The following is a 23,129-nucleotide window of genomic DNA, read 5'->3' on the forward strand; positions in this document are numbered from 1 at the left end:
ATCGTCCATGACTTGTTTATAATTGCAAAAAACTCATTTGTTTTAAGAGGCTAATTAGCATTTATAGATTTAGATTTGTAAACAGAATTGCTGAACAATGTAAATGTCGTAATTTTACAATGAGTGACATTGCACAGTCTAATCCTTTTAGTGCTCAGTTCCTTTATTTAAATTGTCAGACAAGGTATTTTGGCATTTATCCTAATGTTGTCGTGTTTAATTCAAATTCTTGATAATTCAATTCAATTAGTGCAAACATTGACTTTAAATTATCAGGCATCCTTCGACTGAATGGAGGTTATTTGCAGCAAAGAAAGTAAGATTTTCTTACACTGATGATTACCAGGGAGGGTGTGAGGCTAAACACAGCCAGAGCACCCCGCAAAACCATGACAGAGGAAGCTCTACTGAACTCGATGACGCGGCCACTTTTATCATTTTGTACATCTTCCACCTGTTTTACAACTAGCAAACTGGACAGCACCGACTACACCCAGAGGAAATATGCAGCAAAAGGCATAACGCCATCAATTGAGAGTGAGAAGAGATCTTTACGTGGAAGGCCAGCTATCATAATTGGTGGGAAATGAGCTTGCAGGACACCAATGGTCAAAGGCTAAGAAAGAACAAGAACTACCTTGAGGGGCTCCATGTCTCCATCTGGCCCACAATACATGCTACACAATTGACCGCTTCCTCCCACCTTGCACAACCAGGCTCTGCATTCCTTTTGTAAAGCCTCAGAAATGCATTAAAATTTAAATCAGCTTCGTAATTGCAGAGTCTGAGCCAAATGTGAAAATGTTAGCAAGCATTTCCTCTCTATAGGCTAGGATACTCAGATGGTCCTACATTGGATATTTTTAAAGTGCTCTGAATTGAACATTAAAACTCAAATTTCAAATAAAGTCCTGACACTTCAACTGCATAATATAAAATAATAGCCATGTCTATAAATCATTCATGTGGAACATAGTCTTAATGTATTAGTGCAATCAAGATGGTTAGGATGTGCAAGTTAATAATGATCTTTATATTGAGGGAACATTTGTCATATTTTTTCACAATTTCATCTTGTCGTTTTTGGATGTTACTCTGGAAAGGCTTGATAGCCAAGTGGGTTCAAGTGTTCTTATTGCTGTACTGTGAAGCCTAGCAGATGGGTCAAGGATAAAGTGCAGGAATCACAGAGAAGGAGGGAGAATATAATATCTCCTCCAGTTCAAATGGTGACAGAAGAACAAAAATTTGAAAGAGAAAGGAACAGCTGAGGAGGGCAGGAGAGCTCCACAACTATCAGATTCAGGGAAGGGATAAATTTAATAAGGAGAAGAAGCATGAGTTTTGATTTCTAGGGACAAAGTATTTTTTGTAATTCTTTTGTAAGACAAGAATACATCACTCAATCAGTTGGAGTGTGCTGCAATAATAATGGGGAGTCTCACAGCACTTATCACTTTTACCGACTAAACTTCATAGCAATATCTGGCATCTACACATCCGGTTAAGTGCAGAATTCCCCACATTGCTGTCAGAGGTAACTTGCACAATTACAAAATTCACTGCTGTAGCCATGCCAATCAATCCAAAACAGACATCACAGTGTAAGTCTATTCAGCAAAGTATTCAACGAATTTCTGGATGGTATACTGGTTAGTAGGGTTAGATCACATAGGGATCCATATGGGGCAGGTCCACTGAATACAAAATTGGCTTGTAGGAAGGAAACAGAGGACAGTGGTAGAGAGTTCCTTTTTGGACTGGATGCTTCTAATCAGCGATGTGTCACGAGGATCAATGCTAGATCCACTGCTTTTCATTATATACATAAACGATTTGAATGTGAATATAGGAGGCATGGGTTAGTAAGTTTGCAGATGACGCTAAAATAGGTGTTGCAGTGGACAGTGAGGAAGGTTATCTCAGATTACAATGGGACCGTGATCAGATAGGTCAATGGACCAAGGAGTCACAAATGGAGTTTAATTTAGATAAATGTGAAGTGTCGCATTTTGATACGGCAAATCAAGACAGGACTTATATACTTAATATTAGGGCCATAGAGAGTGTTGCCAAAGAATGAGATCAAGGGGGACAGGTGCATAGTTACCTAAAAAGTGAAGTCGTGGTTACACAGGGCAGTTAAGAAGGCATTTGGCAAGCTTGCCTTCCTTGGTCAGAACATTGAGTATAGAAGTTGGGACATATGTTGCAGCTATACAGTACATTGCTCAGGCCACTTTTGGAATACTGCATACAATTCTCGTCACCCTACTTTAGAAAGGATTTTGTCAAACTGAGAGGGCGCAGAAAAGATTTACAAGGATGCTGCTGGGTTGAGAGGGTTTGAGTTATAGGGGGAGGCTGAATAGGTTTTTTTTACCTGGAGTGTTGGAGGCTGAGAGGTGGCCTAATAGAGGGGCATGGATAGAGCCATGGTGAAGAGCCAAGGTCTTTTTCCTAGGATGAGAGTGTCCAAAACTAGAGGGTATAGTTTAAAGTGAGAGGGAAAAGGTTTAAAAAGGACCTGATGGATAACTTTTTCATGCAGAGGGTGATAAGTGTATGAAACGAGCTGCCAGAGAAAGTTTTGGAGGCTGGTACAATTACAACATTTAAAAGGCACCTGAATGAAAATATGAATAGGAAGGGTTTGCAAGGTTATGGGCCACATGCTGACAAGTGGCACTATGTCAGGTTAAGTTGTCTGGTCAGCGTGGATGAGTTGTGGAGTTCTGAGTTCCATGACTCTATGACCTTATGACTCTCTAACTGTAAAATTGGGGTAATTATCCACAGTTCTATAATTAAAAACTGGCCGATGCACAAGATATCAGACCACCATTCAATATTATCATTATTTCAATTCCACTTCCCAACCCTTCCCTACATTTCCTGATTCTCTGAGAAGCTAAAGCTTTGTTTATCCAAGCCTCAAATGTATTTAATGTTAGAGCATCCACTCCCTTTTGCAGTACAGAATTTCAGTGACCTTTGGGTCGAATAATCTTTCCTTATTTCAGTCCTAAATAATTATCTCTTACCTTGTGACTCTGTTCCTGTATTATTGATTCTGCAACCAGCTAAAACAACCTCTGTGTCCATCTTTAGAGTCTAACATTTTCAATGAGAGCACCTTTCACGGTGTGGCTAATGCTCATTAACACTGAACAGAAGTTTGGTTTTAAGAAAAGTGTTGAGCCTCATTCTTGCAGAATAAAATTAATGTTAAAGTCTTTTTTAAAAGAAACATTATTGTTTTCCATGTTTCTTATCTCTCTCAATCTCAACTATATTTCACGATTTGTTTTCTTCCTCTACACTGTTTAAATGAATTGATATTTCCTGTGTTTTACCGTCTGTTTTAACTTTCCGTGTCTCTGTGAAACCTTTACAATCTGGGTGAAGAACCTTGCTGTCGCTTACTTTGGCAGACAACACACAGGTGCCAAAAAAAAATGTTGATCGACTAGAAATCTCTTTTAACAAACTCATGCAAAGTCTATGAGCAGCTATGTCACACATAGGTGATTTTGCCACTTAAGAGCATTATTAATTGGCCATTAATTTAACCAACTTCTTTCCCTCATTCACTCATCAACCCTCGCACCCCTGACATGCTCATGACCATTTTCAATGCATTAAGATGTTGATTGCATGGTGTCAGGGAAGACTGAGCAATCTAAATTTGTGTGGTGACAGGTTATGTTTCATACTAAGACCTGAAGCTATTGGGCTGCATAAGCGATCACGAAAACCTTCAACTTATTCCCATTAGTGGAATAATTCAGAGATGGACAAATGTGGGAAGCTCGAATCACATCAAGAGAAAATGCTCAACAAATACTCAATGAACTTTTTGAAATGCATTGCTTTACAAAGAAAAGTCACTGAAGACTAATATGCAATATTAAACTGCACTGACAATTTTTCCAAAAACAACTTTGTTTGCTTTCTCTACCTGCTACCTTTACCTGTCTTTCTCGTTCTCTCTCTTTTACACATAGTTATATTTATTCCAAATCCACTTTTTTATATGTATTGTTTAAAACAAATTATTCCATGACAAGACAGTTGTCTGGGAAAGAGCAAAATTAAGGAGTGCAGGAAGCAGTGAGGAAGTGGAATGTCTCATGTGGAAATGACCATTGATACTGAAATGACAGGTCCATTGAGTATTCAGGCTTTTTCTCTCAACATTCTTCCTCTAGATTTTAGCCTCTGGATATTAAACTATTCTCAGAATCCTTGACCCTGACGTATCTATAAGTCTCAGTGCTATGCCTATTAGTGTCAAGAAATGAATAGCACTCTTGCCGTTATCATTTCTCCAAGGTTTACAAAGAAATTCCAACTCACAATCCAAAGGCTTTTCTTTGGGTTCAGCTTTCCCACCAAGTACCTGATGTTTATTGTGAGTCGAACCTAATTCCCTAGTTCCAGAATGAATAAAGCAGAGCTGTCTTCAAAAGACTCAGATCTCATAATGTTAAGAATGGGAATGGATAGCACAAAGTTATAGGTAGATCTATTACAACACTCGCGCATCTCATATTAAAATCATCCACTGAGAAAGAAATGGCATTTGATCTTTGATCATTAAAATTCCAAATTTTAAACTTCAAGCACATTTTAATTTACTGCAAAGTTGTCTATAAAACCAGTCAAAAATCCTGAAAGAGGTTATGTAGACCAGTAGCATTGCAGAAATGGACTGATGGAGGTAATAGTATAGAGGTGATACACCTCCTCTGCACAGGTGTTACAATATAAGGATCAATTTAAAGTTAATGCTGATCAAGTTATCAAAATTCATTTTTGCTGAAGATCTTGTAGGCTGTCGGGGGGTAGACAACATTGCGTTTGGCGAAATAAAATCTGTTGAACCATCAACGTATTCTTCACTGATCAATTTGAAACATGTTCCAGTCATCTTAAAACCCACTCCTCCTCTGTCGTAACATATGCTAGGCTTAATTAGAATGGTAATATGGCCAATTATACAGATTTAGATTGTAGCTAGTTTATTATTGGTAATATTCATCAATAAAGAATAATTAGTTTATTAAAAATAAAATACTCGAACAAATATTATTTATAAATGTTGTGGATTATACAAAGATAGGTGTGAGCCATATTCTAAGATCCTAAACTTTAAGTGAGGCAAATGATAGCTAACAAACAAATGGTAAGACTAGGAAGATCACAGGATGCAAGAATAGAAATAGGTCATGCAGCCCATTGAATGGGCTCCACCATTCAATGAGATCATGGTTCATCTGATACTACTCAACTCCATTTTCTTGCCTTTTCCCAATAGACTTCGATTTATTTAATGATTGAACAAATTTAAATTAAATTTTGACCTTGAATATACTTTGTGATCTAATCTCAAGAATTCCACAGATTCACTACGCTTTGATGAGACGAAATTCCTCCTCCTATCTCTCTTAAATGTGCATCCCTTTATTCTGAGATTATGCCTCTATTTCTAGATTCTCCCACAAGAGCAACCAACTTCTCCGCATCCACCCTGTCAAGACCCCTATGAATTTTATGTCTTAGAATCTTGAAAATTACAATGAGTACAGGCCAATCAACTCAACTTCTCTTCATAAGGCAGTCCACCTAATATCCTATATTAGTCTCATAAACCTTCTCCAGACTTCCTCTAATGTCAGTATATCATTCCTTTAGATAAAGGAGCCAAAACTGTTCACAACATTTCAATTGTGGTTTGACTCTGACCTTTTTTTATTCATATCCAAATCTTCTGACTTTTATATGCTATTGAATGGTTCAGCACCACTTAGAACACAATAAATAGTGTTGTGGACCAGGCCTGTCCCCTCAAAACATTTTTAAGTAGGTAGCCCAGACCATAACTTTGCTATTTGTTTTAGGTAAGTACATATGGATATTCCCGGAGTAAATGAGCTGATCCGACTGCTAAGTTTTAAACAAATAGAACTTATTTACAAAATTATGGAGTGAAACAAGTAATAGGAAATAGAATAATGGATAACGTAGCTTATCTAAAAACCTGACAGACTATCCCGACTTAATGATGCTGTTCCAAAAATACTTTCAACATTTCCAATAAACACATCCCTGGGCACAAAGAGTAGAAGTGAAACAAACCAAGGCTTACAGGCTTCAAGTTAAGGAGACAGAGACAGAGACAGAGACAGAGACAGAGACAGAGACAGAGACAGAGACAGAGACAGAGACAGAGACAGAGACAGGCTGGACTTGCCCCGGCAGCCTCTCTTCACACACACTGCTGCTGAACTGAATAAAAATCTCTCATTTAACCGAAGGCTAGCTATACAGCTAGCTGGCCACACCCCTTTAATTATACCTTTTTTTAAAGACATGAAAGCTTTTGGCTGGAGGCATTACCTGTTAGGGGTAAACCGAAAGGGACCCAATAAGCCTTTCAAACCCAATTGGACCTTGGCCAATTACCCACTCTCTGGGGGAAAAAATACTCAAGGGCATAATAACCTTACAATAAGACCCGCGTTGTGACAATAGGAAATGCAATTAAACAAATCTCATCGATTTCTGAGCAATTTCCCCACCATCTCTTGCCTATAGTATGCCCTTCCTCTCTTTCCCACCCCCCAACTAGAATAAAGAGATTAATGACACTCAGTCTCACCAAACCTTCAGAATGGATTGTGATTCTTTAGTTTGGATGACCCGGTCTAAGGATTCCATTGAGGCCATTTTATTTGGGTTATAGCTGTGACTGATCACATTTTTTTTTTGGTTCGTCTTCCTTTCCAGGCTGTATGTACTGCTATGTTCTCAGAAACTCTCATGCTCAGTACACAGTCAAAAACATGGCTCCAGCTTCCCCAAACAGTCCTGCCGCTGGATTCTTCCTGAACTCGCATCTTTCTCAGTTTCACAAACCAATTGTTGCTTGTTCCCTCCCTGTTTTCCTTAATTACTGGAGACACATGACTCCTGCAGCTTCCAAGACTTTTCCAGTGCTCTGATTCCAATGTTTAGCTGCCCAATAACTCCTGGAACTACATCCTGAATTCTAACAGCACCGAAATACCCCGGTGTTCAAGACTTTTCACTGAGCTCCTAAATATACAATTTAGTTCTATTGCTTTTTTTCAGAAGTGCAGCTTGATGGATCTTTTCTGCATGCAGTTTGCTTCATTGTCCTAAGATTTTCCTGAGACCCAGATACATAAAGATATGAAACGCTCTGAGACTTTTCTGAGCACTCCAATTATATATGCAGTAGAGCTTTTATCATTCAGTCACCTGCCATAGCACATCTAACAGTAACTTTGCTGAAAATGGAGTCTGATCTGTCATCCACCAACTGTAACAATGCTTTTAGACTGTAAAATGTAAGAAAACATTACTTTTTGCTTAGAAAAAGCGAGAAAGGGTCTACTTTTCTACAGAATGTGGGAAAAGCATGAAAAAGGTGACAAACTACCATCCTGATAATTAGAAAAGGAAATCTTGAAAAAGAAAGGAAAACACAATGTGAGGTAGGTGGTAGAACTGTAAGAAATGCTACAAACTATACCACAATGCATGGACTGTAAGAGAGTCGAAAATGTCTATGCTGTTCACAATCAACGCTCCAATTTTAAGCCAAGTTTGGGCCTCATTATTATCAAACAGACCAATAAAGTCCAAATAGTTCCAAAAGACTAATTATTTGAGAAGGAAATAGTTGTTGAACCTCTGGCCCAGAAACAAACTATTGTCAAATTACCAGTCAATGAATAACCAGTCAAAGATTTCATAGAAATTCCTAGGATCTGATAAAACCAGAAAAGAGGAAAGAGTGCCTTGAGATTACCTATAATGGCATTGCAAATTATTTATATTACTGAGAAGCAACATTGGCTAGATACAGAAGACGCTATGCAAGCTCTGTAAAGAACAATCAGTCCAATTTCTCCACTTTAACGCTGTACTATTGCAAGTGTATTTCCATAAAAGGCCTGTGAAATTTTGTTTTCAAGTCTTTTATGATCTTTGCTTCTGTCACCATTGGAGGTAACATGTTCAGGTTATTATCACTTACTGTATTTAAAAAAAAGTTAGCTTCCATAGAGTTCCTACATTTCAGAAAAAGGCCATTTGACCCATTGTGTCCACACTGACCTTGCAATGACCATTCTACCCAGACCTATACCACCCCACCCCACCCCAACCTATCCCCGTAACCCCACATTTTCCATGGCTAATCCACCCAGTCTGAACATCCTGGCACAATATGGTCAATTTTGCACGGCTAATCAATCTAACCTGTACATCTTTGGTCTGCAGGAGGAAACCTGAGCACTGAGCAGAAATCCACACAGACATTAACCAAGGTGGAATTGAAACTGGTTCTGTGAGGTGGCACCATGAGCCACCATGCCACCCCTGCCATTCTTTATTGTATCTCGAACATAGAAAAGTACAGCACAGAGCAGGCCCTTCGGCCCACGATGTTGTGCTGAGAACTTGTCCAAGACTTAATAATTATGTCCCCTAGCATGTCCACCAGCAACTAATAATACAAAAAGGATTGGCCCTATCTACATTTTCCAAATCTCCAAGAAGTTTCTGCATTTAGTACACCTTCTCTCAATCTCTCTTCTCTTTCTCGCTCAAGGGAGAACGATCCCAAATCCTCCAACCTAACTTTGTTGTCAACATTATCAATTTATAGAACATAGAACATAGAACATAGAAAGATACAGCGCAGTACAGGCCCTTCGGCCCTCGATGTTGCGCCGACCGAATCCTACCTAACCTACACTAGCCCAATAACTTCCAAATGCCTATCCAATGCCCGCTTAAATGACCATAAAGAAGGAGAGTTCACCACTGCTACTGGCAGGGCATTCCATGAACTCACAACCCGCTGTGTAAAGAATCTACCCCTAACATCTGTCCTATACGTACCACCCCTTAATTTAAAGCTGTGTCCCCTAGTAACACCTGACTCCATTAGCGGTAAAAGGTTCTCAGTGTCGACCCTATCTAAACCCCTAATCATCTTATACACCTCTATCAAATCTCCCCTAAACCTTCTCTTCTCCAATGAGAACAGCCCCAAGTGCCTCAGCCTTTCCTCATAAGATTTTCCTGCCATTCCAGGCAACATCCTGGTAAACCTCCTCTGCACTCGTTCCAATGCCTCCACATCCTTCCTATAGTATGGCGACCAAAACTGCACACAATAATCCAGATGAGGCCGCACCAGAGTCTTATACAGTTGCAACATGACCTCAGGACTCCGGAACTCAATTCCTCTACCAATAAAGCCCAGTACACCATATGCCTTCCTCACAGCACTATTTACCTGGGTGGCAACTTTCAGAGATCTGTGTACATGGACACCAAGATCCCTCTGCTCATCCACACTACCAAGTAGCCTACCATTAGCCCAGTAATCCATCATCTTGTTACTCCTACCAAAGTGAATGACTTCACACTTAGCTACATTGAATTCCATTTGCCACCTTTCTGCCCAGCTCTGCAACTTATCTATATCCCGCTGTAACCTACCACTTCCTTCCTTACTATCCACAACTCCACCGACTTTTGTGTCATCCGCAAACTTGCTTACCCAGCTTTCAAGTCCTTCCTCTAGATCATTTATAAAGATAACAAAAAGCAATGGTCCCAAAACAGATCCTTGTGGTACACCGCTAGTAACTGCACTCCAAGATGAACTTAGTCCATCAACTACTACCCTCTGTCTCCTTCCAGCCAGCCAATTCCTAATCCAAACCTCTAATGTATCCTCAATGCCATACCTCCGTAGTTTTAGCATTAGCCTACCATGGGGAACCTTATCGAACGCCTTACTAAAATCCATATACACAACATCTACTGCTTTACCCTCGTCCACTTCCTTAGTCACCTTCTCAAAGAACTCAATGAGGTTTGTGAGGCACGACCTGCCCTTCACAAAACCATGCTGGCTATCCTTGATCACGTTATTCCTATCCAGATGTTCATAAATCTTATCCCTTACCATTCTCTCTAAGACTTTGCCCACCACTGAAGTCAGACTCACTGGCCTATAGTTACTAGGGCTATCCCTACTCCCTTTCTTGAACAAGGGGACCACATTCGCTATCCTCCAGTCCTCTGGTACTATTCCCGTTGACAGTGACGACATAAAAATCCAGGCCAATGGCTCTGCTATCTCCTCCCTAGCTTCCCATAGGATCCTAGGGTAAATGCCATCAGGCCCAGGAGACTTATCTATTTTCATCCTCTCCAATATTCCCAGAACCTCTTCCCTGCATATTTCCAGGCCATCCATTCTAATCATTTGTGACTCCATATTCACGTCAGCAACAGTGTCCTGTTCCTGAGTGAATACTGATGAAAAGTATTGATTTAGTGTCTCTCCAATCTCCTCCGCCTCCACACACAACTTCCCACTACTATCCTTGACTGGACCGATACCTACCCTAGTCATCCTTTTATTCCTGACATACCTATAGAAAGCCTTTGGGTTTTCCCTAATCCTACCAGCTAAAGACTTTTCATGTCCCCTTCTCGCTTCTCTTAGCTCTCTCTTTAGATTCTTCCTGGCTACCTTATAACTCTCTATCGCCCCAACTGAACCTTCACGCCTCATCTTTACATATGCCGCCTTCTTCCCTTTCACAAGGGATTCCAATTCTTTACTAAACCACGGCTGCCTCACAAGGCCCTTTACACCATGCCTGACTGGTACATACTTATCGAGGACACGTAGTAGCTGCTCCTTGAACAATCCCCACATCTCATTAGTGTTCTTCTCTTGAAGCCTGTTTTTCCAATCCACACATCCTAAGTCATGCCTCACCGCATCATAATTTCCCTGCCCCCAGCTATAACTCTTGCCCTGCGGCGCACACTTATCCCTCTCCATCACTAAAGTAAAAGTCACCGAGTTGTGGTCGCTGTCCCCGAAGTGCTCACCTACCTCCAAGTCTAACACCTGGCCTGGTTCATTACCTAGAACCAAATCCAGTATAACCTCACCTCTTGTTGGCCTGTCTACATATTGTGTCAGGAAACCCTCCTGCACACATTGGACAAACACCGACCCATCTAATGAACTCGAGCTATAGCTCTCCCAGTCAATATCTGGGAAGTTAAAGTCCCCCATAACAACCACCCTGCTACCTTCACTCTTTTCCTGAATCATCCTCGCAATATTATCCTCTACTTCTCTAGGACTATTAGGAGGCCTGTAGAAAACACCTAACAGGGTGACCTCACCTTTCCTATTTCTAACCTCAGCCCAAACTACCTCAGATGGCAAGTCCTCTTCCATTGTCCATTCCACTGCTGTAATACTATCTTTGACAAGTAATGCCACACCTCCCCCTTTTTTTACCCCCATGTCTGATCCTACTAAAACATTTAAACCCTGGAACCTGCAACAGCCATTCTTGTCCCTGTTCTACCCACGTCTCTGTAATGGCCACAACATCGAAGTCCCAGGTACCAACCCACGCTGCAAGTTCACCTACCTTATTCCTTATACTTCTGGCATTGAAGTATACACACTTCAATCCACCCTTCTGGTTACAGGCACCCTCCTTCGAGATCGCTGCATTATTCCTAACCTCCCTACACTCAAGGTCCTGTACCCTAAAGCTACAGTCCAGGTTCCCATGCCCCGGCGGAGTTAGTTTAAACCCTCCCAAAGAGCACTAGCAAACCTCCCCCCCAAGGATACTGGTGCCCCTCAGGTTCAGGTGTAGACCATCCTTTTTATAGAGGTCCCACCTTCCCCAGAAAGAACCCCAGTTGTCCAGAAAACGGAATCCCTCCCTCCTGCACCATCCCTGTAGCCACGCATTCAACTGCTCTCTCTCCCTATTCCTCGACTCTCTATCACGTGGCACGGGTAACAAACCAGAGACTACAACTCTGTTTGTTCTAACTCTGAGCTTCCAACCTAGCTCCCTGAAAGCCTGTCTGACATCCTCACCCCTCTTCCTACCTATATCGTTTCTGGATTTAACCAATAAATATTCTTTGCATTCTTTCAAAGACACTCATACCTCTCTTTCATTACAGTGGGTAGAACTCTGGATGAAATACTTCAGCCATGACCTCACTATAGCTTAAAACAATATTGGTATAACTTTCCTGTTATAGTACTCAATACCTGTAATTCTAAAACCCAAGATTTCATATGTTTTGCCACTTTATAAATGACCTGTTGCCTTCAAAGAGCTATGCTCACGCACTGCCAGGTCCCATTGTGCCTACAAACTGTTTAGAATTGTGTCATTAAATCACCATTGCCTCTTCCTGCAACTATCAAAAACATCAACTCAAATTTCTCGGATCAACTCTGTCTGCCACTTATCTGCTCATTACATCCATGTATCTATATCCTGCACAGTTGATTTAAATAACTTTTACAATTTGCTACTCCAAGTTTGGCATCATCAGCAAATTTTCAAATTTTACTATGCATTCCAGAAACAGATTATGCAATGTCCCTAGGACTGATACTTGGGGAACACTATTACCTAGCTCCAGTCTGAAAAGTAACCATTTACCATGACTCACTCTATTTGACCTCGAGGCTATTTTTACTTTACCAAACTGACACTGACATTCCTATTGCAAGAGCCTCAACTTTGTTAATCAACCTTTTATATGGCACTTTGTCAAACACTTCCTCAGATTTGTAAACTTTGCATTCCCTCCATTGGCCAGCTCAGGCCTCATTTCTTATTACTAATGCATATTGGGCATACTTAATTAGGTTTATCCAATCAAATCTAATTTGATTTTACGGAATCTATACATTCAGCCATTAGCTAAGCTAGTGCGTTTGCAGATGTGGTGGTGATGGAATATATTAATTTATTTTGGGATGAATCTACTTAATGTGGAAAGCAGATTCAGACAGATCCATTAGTTCCAAGACTTTCAGGGAACTATTGAGTATCAACTCATGAACAAATAATCACTCAAATGTAACCAGAACCTGAATGAATGAAATCTTCACCATGAGAGGCGCCCTTAGCCAAGCCATTGGGTTTGCTTTTGGAAATATAGTTGCTGCTCAGAGTAGATTAATTGCCTGAGAAATATCAAAAACTATTGGAATGGAGACTGAAGAGAATATAGAACAGTTGACAAAAGATTGAATGTATTCAAAGGCAACACAACTACATTTATAGGAAAACATATTTCTTTGTTTACTTGAACATGCTTTATAAAAAGAGATGTTACATGGTGTTGCTCAGTTATAATTTATAATTTTTTTATCATTTCCTCAATTGTAAAGTGATTTATGCAATAGTTCAATGTGTTCATTTGTTGTTGAATTATGCAATGCAAAATGAGGCCATTCAGTCTGTTGTGCCTGCACTAGTTGTTTGAAATAGCCATCAAATCATTCCAACTTCCCCACTCTATCTCCATTGATCTGGAAATCTTTCCCTTTTGGCTGCATATCCATTCCCTTATGAACACTTACAACCATTGCATCTGAATGCATTGTAAAACTGGAAATATTTTGGGCTGAGAGTTATGCAGTCCTTGGGTATGATTAAAGCTACAAGTTGTTTACCCACACTTGGAGAGAAACAATTCATTCAAGTGGAGTTCTGTAGAAAATTACATTTTGTGGTTACTTATGAAGGTCAGAATAAACCATTAGAAAAAAATAAAAAGCAGCTTTTTCATTTCATCAGTGATGAATTTCCCATGCCCTCGCTCTCTCATTCAATTTAGCTGGTGCTTGGCAAAAGGAAAATAAGCATAAATGTGAGTTGCATAACAGCCTCATAATTGGCTGAGTTTCCACTCCTGATAACTGTTTGATGCTTGTGTATTGCTCCTATATGGAAATCGGGTGAAGACCGGTTTGGAATTGGATGTGGCAGTCCCTCTGGCCTCCTTACCGATGATAACACATGAAGAATGAATCCGGTACCAAAAGGATGACCAGTTCTGATACAAATGTTCTCAGAAAGGAATTGATGCTTAAAAGAGAGAAGAAAGGGATGTAAAGTCTTCCAATAAGACATTCTTTTTCTTCAATAACAAGACTACTATGGAAGCAAATTCAGAAAAGGCATCTCTGAAAAGATAAGAAACAAAAAAAAACTATGCATTGGCTGCCAGCATGATGTAAACGAAAGATTAAAGTTAAATTTTATTAATAAAATATTGGATTAGGCATAGGTAGCACACATTTCAATAGCACACAATATGCCTTTGTATATTCATCACTGTGGCAGAACATAACAGTTCACTGAATCCAAATGACAACATTCGGCATGGTCAATTATCAATTGATACTTATATGTAGAATTATGTCAACATCCGGTACTTTGGAATTGAGGACAAGTTATTGGGACAGATGGAAGAAGAAATTGTTCATACCCAATGGTACCCACTCGAACTTGTGAATATTTAAACCAACTGGAGAAATTTGAGTAATCCCCCCTGAGGGCAGCCAGTTTTCTTGACCCAACTTTCCTTTCAGCCAATTTAATAGTGGCTAGGCACAATGTAGGAAATTCTGCTGGGTTTTCTTTTATTTTTCAGTCAATATGGCAATACTGGTGACTCTACCATTACAACATCTTGGACCACAGTCTCCCAAACAAAGCAATTTGAGATGTGAGTGAGCTGCAAATTGAACTCAAATTCCACTTGCTTTTCCAATGGAAGGACAAGTCATTGGATCTTATGAGAATCCAAATTAAACCACAACCTTCAGCTCAAGCTAAAGAATATCAAGGCAAGCTGTACCAGCAGAAAATTAAGCAAAGGTAAGTCAGTAACCTTTCTCATTTATCATTGATGTCTCAAGTGCAAAATGCATAACAACAGTCTTTTGAGAGGTTTTGGACCATTCATAATGCAATAATCACTTTACGACTCAATTACAGAACACTAACAATATTATAGGAATAAACTTTGCAAAGTGACACATTCAACATTATCCCTTGTGTTAGGAAGCCTGGTTGAATATCCAATTTCACTAGATCATCTATCTTTCAAACAGTCCTCCCCAAAAATGATTATGCAGCAACAAAAATGTACTGAGCTAATACTTCATCAAAATTTACTCTGACATGGTACTGAGTATGCCATGTGTGTGTGTGTGTGTGTGTGTACCGCAGTGTACCCTGATTGAAATAACAAAATCTTGTCGCAACACTCAGTGTAATTTTAAAACGTAATAATATAACGTAAGGCTCCTGAAAATTGCAACACTTCCAAAATTACATTTGATACAACAAGGACTCAGCCATATGCGATGGTTCAGAAAATAATCATTATCAGAGCTAACAACACCATAAATAAGTAAAATGAAGCACCTCAATTTGAATCATTCACTCTCTCATGTCACTCGCTTGTCAAACTTCAAAACTATCAGTCCACAGTAATTTGCATAGAGCAAAACAAAGTGGATCTTTACAAGGAAATGAACCTTGTATGGTTTGAAAAACTACGAAGAATAAAATTCACAAGAAGCATACTTAGATTATTTATCAGCATATGATTTGCACTATGGCACATTCCTATGCTTCAAAAGTTTATCACAGACCTTTGTACCATGTTATGGCTATTAAAGCACAGGACAATGAGAGATGTTCATGTGTTCTTTGTCTACTTTTCATTTCCAAATTTATGTCCACATCAACAACTTGAGCATTTTCTTCAAGATTGTATGATTCTTGTAAATCTCTCAATGAGGAACAGGGATATCATTTTTTTTCAAAACAGAGAAAGCTAAGGTGAGGTTAAATAGAGTTGTTCAAAGTCATAAAGGGGTTTGCCGGTGTACATATAAAGATATTGTTTCCAGTGACAGAGGGTTGGTAATTACATAACCTCGGTTTGAAGTAACTAAAGTGAAGTACTACAGATTGCGGAATCTAAATTAAGAAAATACTCAAAGTCAGGTCATGTTTAAAGAGAAACAATGTTAACTAACTTGTGTTTCTGTTTCCACCGATTTGAGTTAAGTGTCAAAATAACCACAGGCATAATGAGGTGGATATATTTTTTAAGGTGTGCTGTTGTAATCTTAAAGTTGGATAAATGCTCAAAAGGGAAAATTTGCAGAGCTGGAGGAAAGAGTGGGTGATTGGATTAAACCTTACAAGAGCTTACAAAGGTAGTGTGGTCTGAATCACCATCTCCTGTGATACACCATTCAGAGATTATCAATATTTCAAATCTATTGAGGAACGAACGTCTTGGAGATGCTTTCACTACAGTTCCTTTAAAAACTATTAATACTTCAACTTGTACAATTGCAATCCAATATTCCAAATATTGGCTTTGTGTGAGAATCAGAAGGAAAAGCAAGGGATACTGTTCAGGTTGACATTCTTAGTTGAAATGCATATTTGTTGAAATTGTTGGGGCTAAATTCATAACAGTGGATCACTAAAGACACACTTCCAGCACGGGAGGTGAGATAGTCATCCCTAACTGGCCATCTTGCTTTACAGTAAAGGAGTGGAGAGCCATTGCCTGCCAAGTCTCCAGATGCAACTTACTTTTTGACTCAATCCAATTTGGGTCGCTGGTCTCATTTGCAACACCTCTCAGTTAAGTCATGTGTGAAGTAAGAAGTGTTCAGAATGAGGGGAGTTGGTGTTTTTCAATCATACTACGTATTCTGAAGTTCATACCCAAACTTACTGGCTTCACATCAAGGTAAACATTTGAAAGAGACCGACAGTTTTACTGGCAGTCACTTCAAGGCTTAGGCCACTTGTACATCAGATAACACTCAGGTCTGTGCATTTCTGCACCAGAATTTTGCGAATTGGATTGCAATCAATTCAGACAGCTGTTAGGGTCCTCATGAACTTGACAGCTGTTACATGGAGGAGAAAGTGAGGACTGCAGATGCTGGAGATCAGAGCTGAAAATGTGTTGTTGAAAAAGCGCAGCAGGTCAGGCAGCATCCACGGAACAGGAGAATCGACGTTTCGGACATAAGCCCTTCTTCAGGAATCATGTTGCATGGAGGCATGTACCATGATTTGCAGTTGGTATGGTCAGCAATTTGAATCATGTTTTAATTTTATTTGGCTTTACAAGAGTGCAACGTTCTTGAAACCAGAGTATAACGATGCGGCATAAGCTGGAATGCACAAAACAGGAACTCCAGACATCTTTAAAGTGATGGTGTTTTGTTGTTATTTTTCTCTTGTAGATCAGAAGCTCAGAATCAAAGCTATAATAGATATGCTTTACATCTTGATGTACTCAGTGGGACTAAGAAGTCTGTAAGTTCAGGGAAAATGATTGGGACAACAAGGTGTGATTTGAAATTCAAAAGGTAAGCTTATTTTCTGTTGTTTTGACAGTGTAAAATGCTTTCACATCATCCATCATCTCTGACTGACTAACGATATTGAAAAATGCATAGAACTAAAGATTTGTTATTCCTTGAATCACTGTTCTTTGAAATGTATGGCAATAACTTGCATTAAAAGTTGTCTTTACTGTACTGGAAACATCACTGGGTGTTCCTAAAGTGTGTTGTCAGTTTTGAAACTTGACACTGAGTCAATTGAATAATGTAAGAGAAAAGCTTTCAGGACAGATCTGAAAGTAAGGAGGCAGAGGTAGACTAGCAAAGAGGTTTAGGGAAGGAATGTGAGTGTTTAGGGTCTGATAAGTGCAAATTGGTATATTGTATTGACTAAATATTACCTATTTTCGGTTCTTCAAAGCTCTACTGTTGGTGGAAACTCTGTTATAGCAATAAAGTTCCTCACATAGTTCCTCACCTCAACTATCTGTAGAGATGGTTATGGGTAATTTTGTTATACAGCATCCAATTCTGGTTGCCCTTCTGTAGAAAGGATGTTGTTAAATTTGAGAGGATGCAGAAAGAATTTACAAGGATGTTGCTGGGCCTGGAGGGTGTTATGGACCAGGCATTTCAAGAAAGTAACTGAAACCCTAACTTTGCAAATTATTTAAGAGGGTGTAACATGGATATTCCAGGAGGAATGCAGATGGTCAAACCACATAGGTTGAAACAAAACAAAATTTATTTACAGGATTACCAAATGAAGCACAAACAAAAGAGAACATAATACTGAATAACTTCACCTACCCGAAAACCTAACCGACCAAACCCAATGTAAATGAGACTGTTCCAAATACTTGCAACATTCCCCATAAACACCCCTTGGCACAAAAAATCAAACATTAGGGTCTTACAGGAGAGATGTCAGAGAGAGGGAGGATCATCTTAGACCTGCTTTTTTGGGTCCAGCAGCTTTACAACTGCCTGACTGCTTTGAGTGAATAGCCAGACCTAACCAGAGAAAGCTGAGCTGGGAGAACTGTCCATTCCCCTTTCATGCTAGCTCAATGTTTAGCACTGCACCTTTGCAGTGCCAGGAACCCGAGTTCAATTTCAACCTCGGGTGATTGTGTGGAGACTGCACATTATCCCAGTGCCTGCAAGGGTTTCCTCTGGGTGTTCCGGTTTCCTCCCACAGTCCAAAGATGTGCAGTTTAGGTGTATTGGCCATGCTAAATTGCCCATAGTGTTCAGGGGTGTGTAGGTTAGGTGCATTAGTCAGGGGTAAATGTGGGACAATAAGGTATGGGTAGGGGGCTGGAAGGATTACTCTTCAGAAGGTTGGTGTGTACTAATAGGCTAAAGGGCCTGCTTCCACACTGCCAAGGGATTCTTTAAAAAAGCATCTAAACTTGAAAGCCTTATTCCTGAGGCACTATCTGTTAACTATAATGGTAGCACTGTGGCCAGTGGTTAGCACTGCTGCCTCACAGCACCAGGGTCCCAGGTTCGATTCCAGCCTCAGGCGACTATGTGGAGTTTGCATGTTCTCCCAGTGTCTGCATGGGTTTCCTCCAGGTGCTCTGATTTCCTCCCACAGTCCAAAGATATGCAGGTTAGGTGCATTAGCCATGCTAATTTGCCCATAGTGTTGAATGCATTAGTCAGAGGGAGATGGGTCTGGCTGGGTTCCTCTTTGGAGGGTCGGTGTGGACTGGTTGAGCCAAAGGGCCTGGTTCCACCTGTAGGGAATCTAATCTATAATCAAATTTGCCATAAAACCCTTCAAACTGAGACTTTTCACAGTCTGTGCCTTTTATGGCCTCTCTGGGAAAAAAAAACAAGGACAATGTAACCTTGTTAAAGGAGCAGTATCGTCACAAGGATTTGCATTATAAAAAGAGACTGAATATGCTGCAGCTTCTTTTCTTCTGGATTATCGGTGGCTGAGAGGCATGTTAGGGGCGTGCATGAATGGAATGACCTGCCAGAGGAAGTGGTGCAGGCTGGTAGAATTACAACATTTAAAATGCATCTGGATGGATATATGAATAGGAGATGTTTAGACAGTTATGGGCCAAATGCTGGCAAATGGGACTAGGTCAGATTGGGTTATCTGACTGGTAAGAGATGATTTTTGCCTGAAGAGTCTGTTTGCATGCCAGCAGGTCTGGCAATATCTGTGAAGAGAAATCAAAGTTAACTTTTCAGGTCTGCTGACCATTCCTCAGAATTGTAGCACCTTCAAATGATCTTGGTCATCCCAAAGAATTTCAAGAGAAAAGCGTAAGGATAAGTTGCTTTTGATTAGCAAATGACACAAATATATTTAAATGCTGCCAGAGGTGATCCGCTGAAGAGCCTCGAGGTGACAATTTTATAACAAAAGTTTGATTCCCAACATTGGGACACACTGCAGCTCCCACGTCAGCAATGAGTGAAGGTTGGGCGGGGGGAGGTAGGTGGCTGGTGGAGGTGAGAGTGGGGGGGTGAGGTGCTGGTGGGGGATCTCGACAACATTTACCAGCAACAGCCATTTGAGAGACTTGTTGAGGATAATGAAGATAACAATGTGCATCTGAGCCAGTTTGCATCTCAACTCTAAGGGAATAATCAACCAAACCTAATACTCTAGACCATCACTAACCTTTACACCTTGGGGTACCCAACACAGACAGCATGGAGTCTACACAGATACCAAACATTCCACTTCAATCAAAATCAATTGACACATATGCTTAAAAATTGGGAAGCTAATTGACTTCAAAATCAAATACCAGGAACACAATGGACAATATAGATTTGAGGGGAGATAGCGGGGCATACAGTCAGTATCACTACCAGCCCTTGGGAGGAAAACCTATTCAACACATGGCTTCTCTACAAACAGCCTCCCCACAGGCTTCTAGCCCCAACAAATAGCTTCAGAACCAAGTTCCACAGAGGCCAAATGGAGACGCTGAATTGGGAAGACAAACCAAGGACATCATCAGAACAAAGGACATCCGAGGTGGGGGGTGTGGGGGTGGGTGGTGGGGGGAGGAGCTTACCAAGTGCTATCTGAACAAGAGCTTCCAGACACTGGCCTGTTCCAAACCAGGAGGACTGACAGCAAGACCAACCTGTACTTCAAAATCATGTTTTTCTCAGTGTTGAACTTGAACTCCCAAGATGCCAAAGTTTCCAATCTAGCTAGCAGAGAGGGGGAAGGCAGATGGTGACAGTGCATGGCAACCTAAGGATAGGAAGCCTGATTAAAGTTACTGTGGTTTAAACTGCTGTTTAGGTTCTCATAGTGTTTCGTCTGTGTTTAATGTATTAGTGTATTTTAATTGTTGTCCTCTGTACAATTGATAGTGTAATTTCACTGTTTTGTGCTTTTATCTCTATTTCTTGTATTATACTTATCTTTTCGTATTTAAATAAATTCAGAGATTCTTTTGCCCTAAAACATGCCTATTCCCTCCATTTCACATTCACTTAATAAGACCACTGTCTAGAACCAGGGATCTGGGGGTGATTTGAACCACCTAAAATCAGCAAATTACTGAGTGCAAACCAGAACTGTACAGAACTGGTGACTGGAGGAGTGCACATGGAGGGGGCACCCTCCAGTGTTGGCAGCTTCGGGGTCACCGAAGTGATTACTGCTTCCAAAAAGCAACGCCCTCCATTCCGTCTCAGGGAACCACTTGGAAGCTGCCTCAATGTAACTGACAGACTTAGAATATGGGGTGGGTGGGGAGTGGAAATTTGGTTCCCATTTCCCACACTTGTAATCTCCTGTCAGCCTGGTATTGTGGTTGTTAATAGGCCAGTAATGAAATGAATTGAGGTTCATCTTCTGTCAATGAGAAATCATTAGGAATTTCTCTGGTGGCAACAACACAATGGCTGTGCCCACGATGCCACTTCACCACACCTCATGTCTCCCATCTTACCTCCAATATGCTGGTACAGCTGATTGAGATGTGTGAATCTAGGAAAGAATAGAAACTGAGCTGATTAATGGTGCCCTTGGGAAATCTGCCATGATCAGACAATATGGCACTTGGATAATGGAACTGAGAGAGCTCAAAGAAATCTTCAGCTAAAAGTGGAAAGAGTGTCACTTTAACAACTTGAATATTAAAATCCAAAGAAGAAAAGGCCAAACATGCTGGCTGAGAAGGCTGCTGCAGGATAACAGAAATGACACTGAGAAAGAAGATAAATACTTAACCAAAATTCATCCAAGCCATTTCCTCACAGCAACATATGAAAAAACAAGTTTTTAAACTCATAGGAGAATGCTAGGAAAATGTAATTTCCAAAAATAATTCAGAAGAGTGAAACTAGATGTAAAACAAAAAACAGAGAAAAAGCTTGCACAAAACAGCAGCACAGTGGTTCAGTGATTCGTATTATTGCCTCACAGTGCCAGGTGACTATCTGTGTGGAGTTTGCACATTCTCCCTGTGTCTGTCATGGGTTTCCTCCGGGTGCTCTGGTTTCCTCCCACAGTCCAAAGACGTGCAGATCAGGTGAATTGGCCATGCTAAATTGTCCAAAGTGTTAGGTGTATTTGTCAGAGGGAAATGGGTCTGGGTGGTTTACTCTTCAGAGGGCCAGTGTGGACTTATTGGGCTGAGGTGCCTGTTTCCACAATGTAGGGAATTTAGTCTAATCAAAACAAATTGTTAGATACCACCTAAGTATTAAGAACCGAAATGGAATAGAAAAATAATGGTTAAGACAAATGAAAGTGACTCAATGTTGGAAACCACTCGAGAGCGAGATGTATTGTTTTCAAAATGAAAAGAAAAAGTAATTAAAAGCAGCAACAAGAGTTGTGCACGAACATGTTCAGATAGATAAATAAAGCAAACGTAAGGAAAAGAACTGCAAAAGTATAGATCAAATCTCAGCAGATTGATAATATCTGATTTTCTTTTATGATAGAAAATTTATTGCTGCCAGATGAATTTAAAGTTTAAGTTTATCTAAGAGAAGATGTAAGCAGAACTGATGCAATGACTATGATATAATGTTATTTAATCGGAATTTAAAATTTCTAATAAAATTGATCTTGTAAATGAATTCCTGTCAATCAGAATAACTGCCAAGCTAATTTGGAGTCTCCTACTGCCATCATTTGAATGTGGTAAAAGTTATTCTCACATTTGAGAAGTCTGGGGAATTTATTGCCTTGTTGGGCACTCCATAACAGTGGGATATAATCTTAAAATCAGAGCTGGAACATTGAATTAAAATCAGCAAACACCTTGTCACAGTAAGAACAGTGAAATGTTTGATTACTTGCTCCACAAAGTATTCTCGATGATGGAACAACTGCTGCTTTCAAAATCGATTGATTTTCATTATGCATACAATGAATAAAAAGGACTGCTTGATGCCACTCCAAAACTAGACAGAATGGAAATCAGGGGAATATTTCTATTGGTTGCAGTCATACCTGGCACAAATTTCGATTACTGTTATTGTTGGAGTTTGGTCATCGCAGCTCCAGAACTTCTCTGCAGGAGCTCCATAGCGTATTGTTAAATGTGCAACAATCTTCAATTGCTTCATCAGTGACCTTCCCCCACCCCCTCCCACCAATCACTGGTGATTATGCAATGTTTAATACTATTCATGACTGCTGTGATACTGAAGCAGTCTATGTTCAACTGCAGCAAGATCTGGACAACATTCAGATTTGGACTGTTTAGTGGAAAATAGCACTCACACCTCACAAATGCTTTTTTTTTAAGCATAAGTTACTCGACCTTATGGATTTGGAAAAGTTGCAGTGCCACAGCAAAGTTTATAGCAGTCGGATACAAGT

Source organism: Hemiscyllium ocellatum, chromosome 21, assembly GCF_020745735.1.
Source record: "Hemiscyllium ocellatum isolate sHemOce1 chromosome 21, sHemOce1.pat.X.cur, whole genome shotgun sequence".
In the NCBI taxonomy this organism is placed as follows: domain Eukaryota; kingdom Metazoa; phylum Chordata; class Chondrichthyes; order Orectolobiformes; family Hemiscylliidae; genus Hemiscyllium; species Hemiscyllium ocellatum.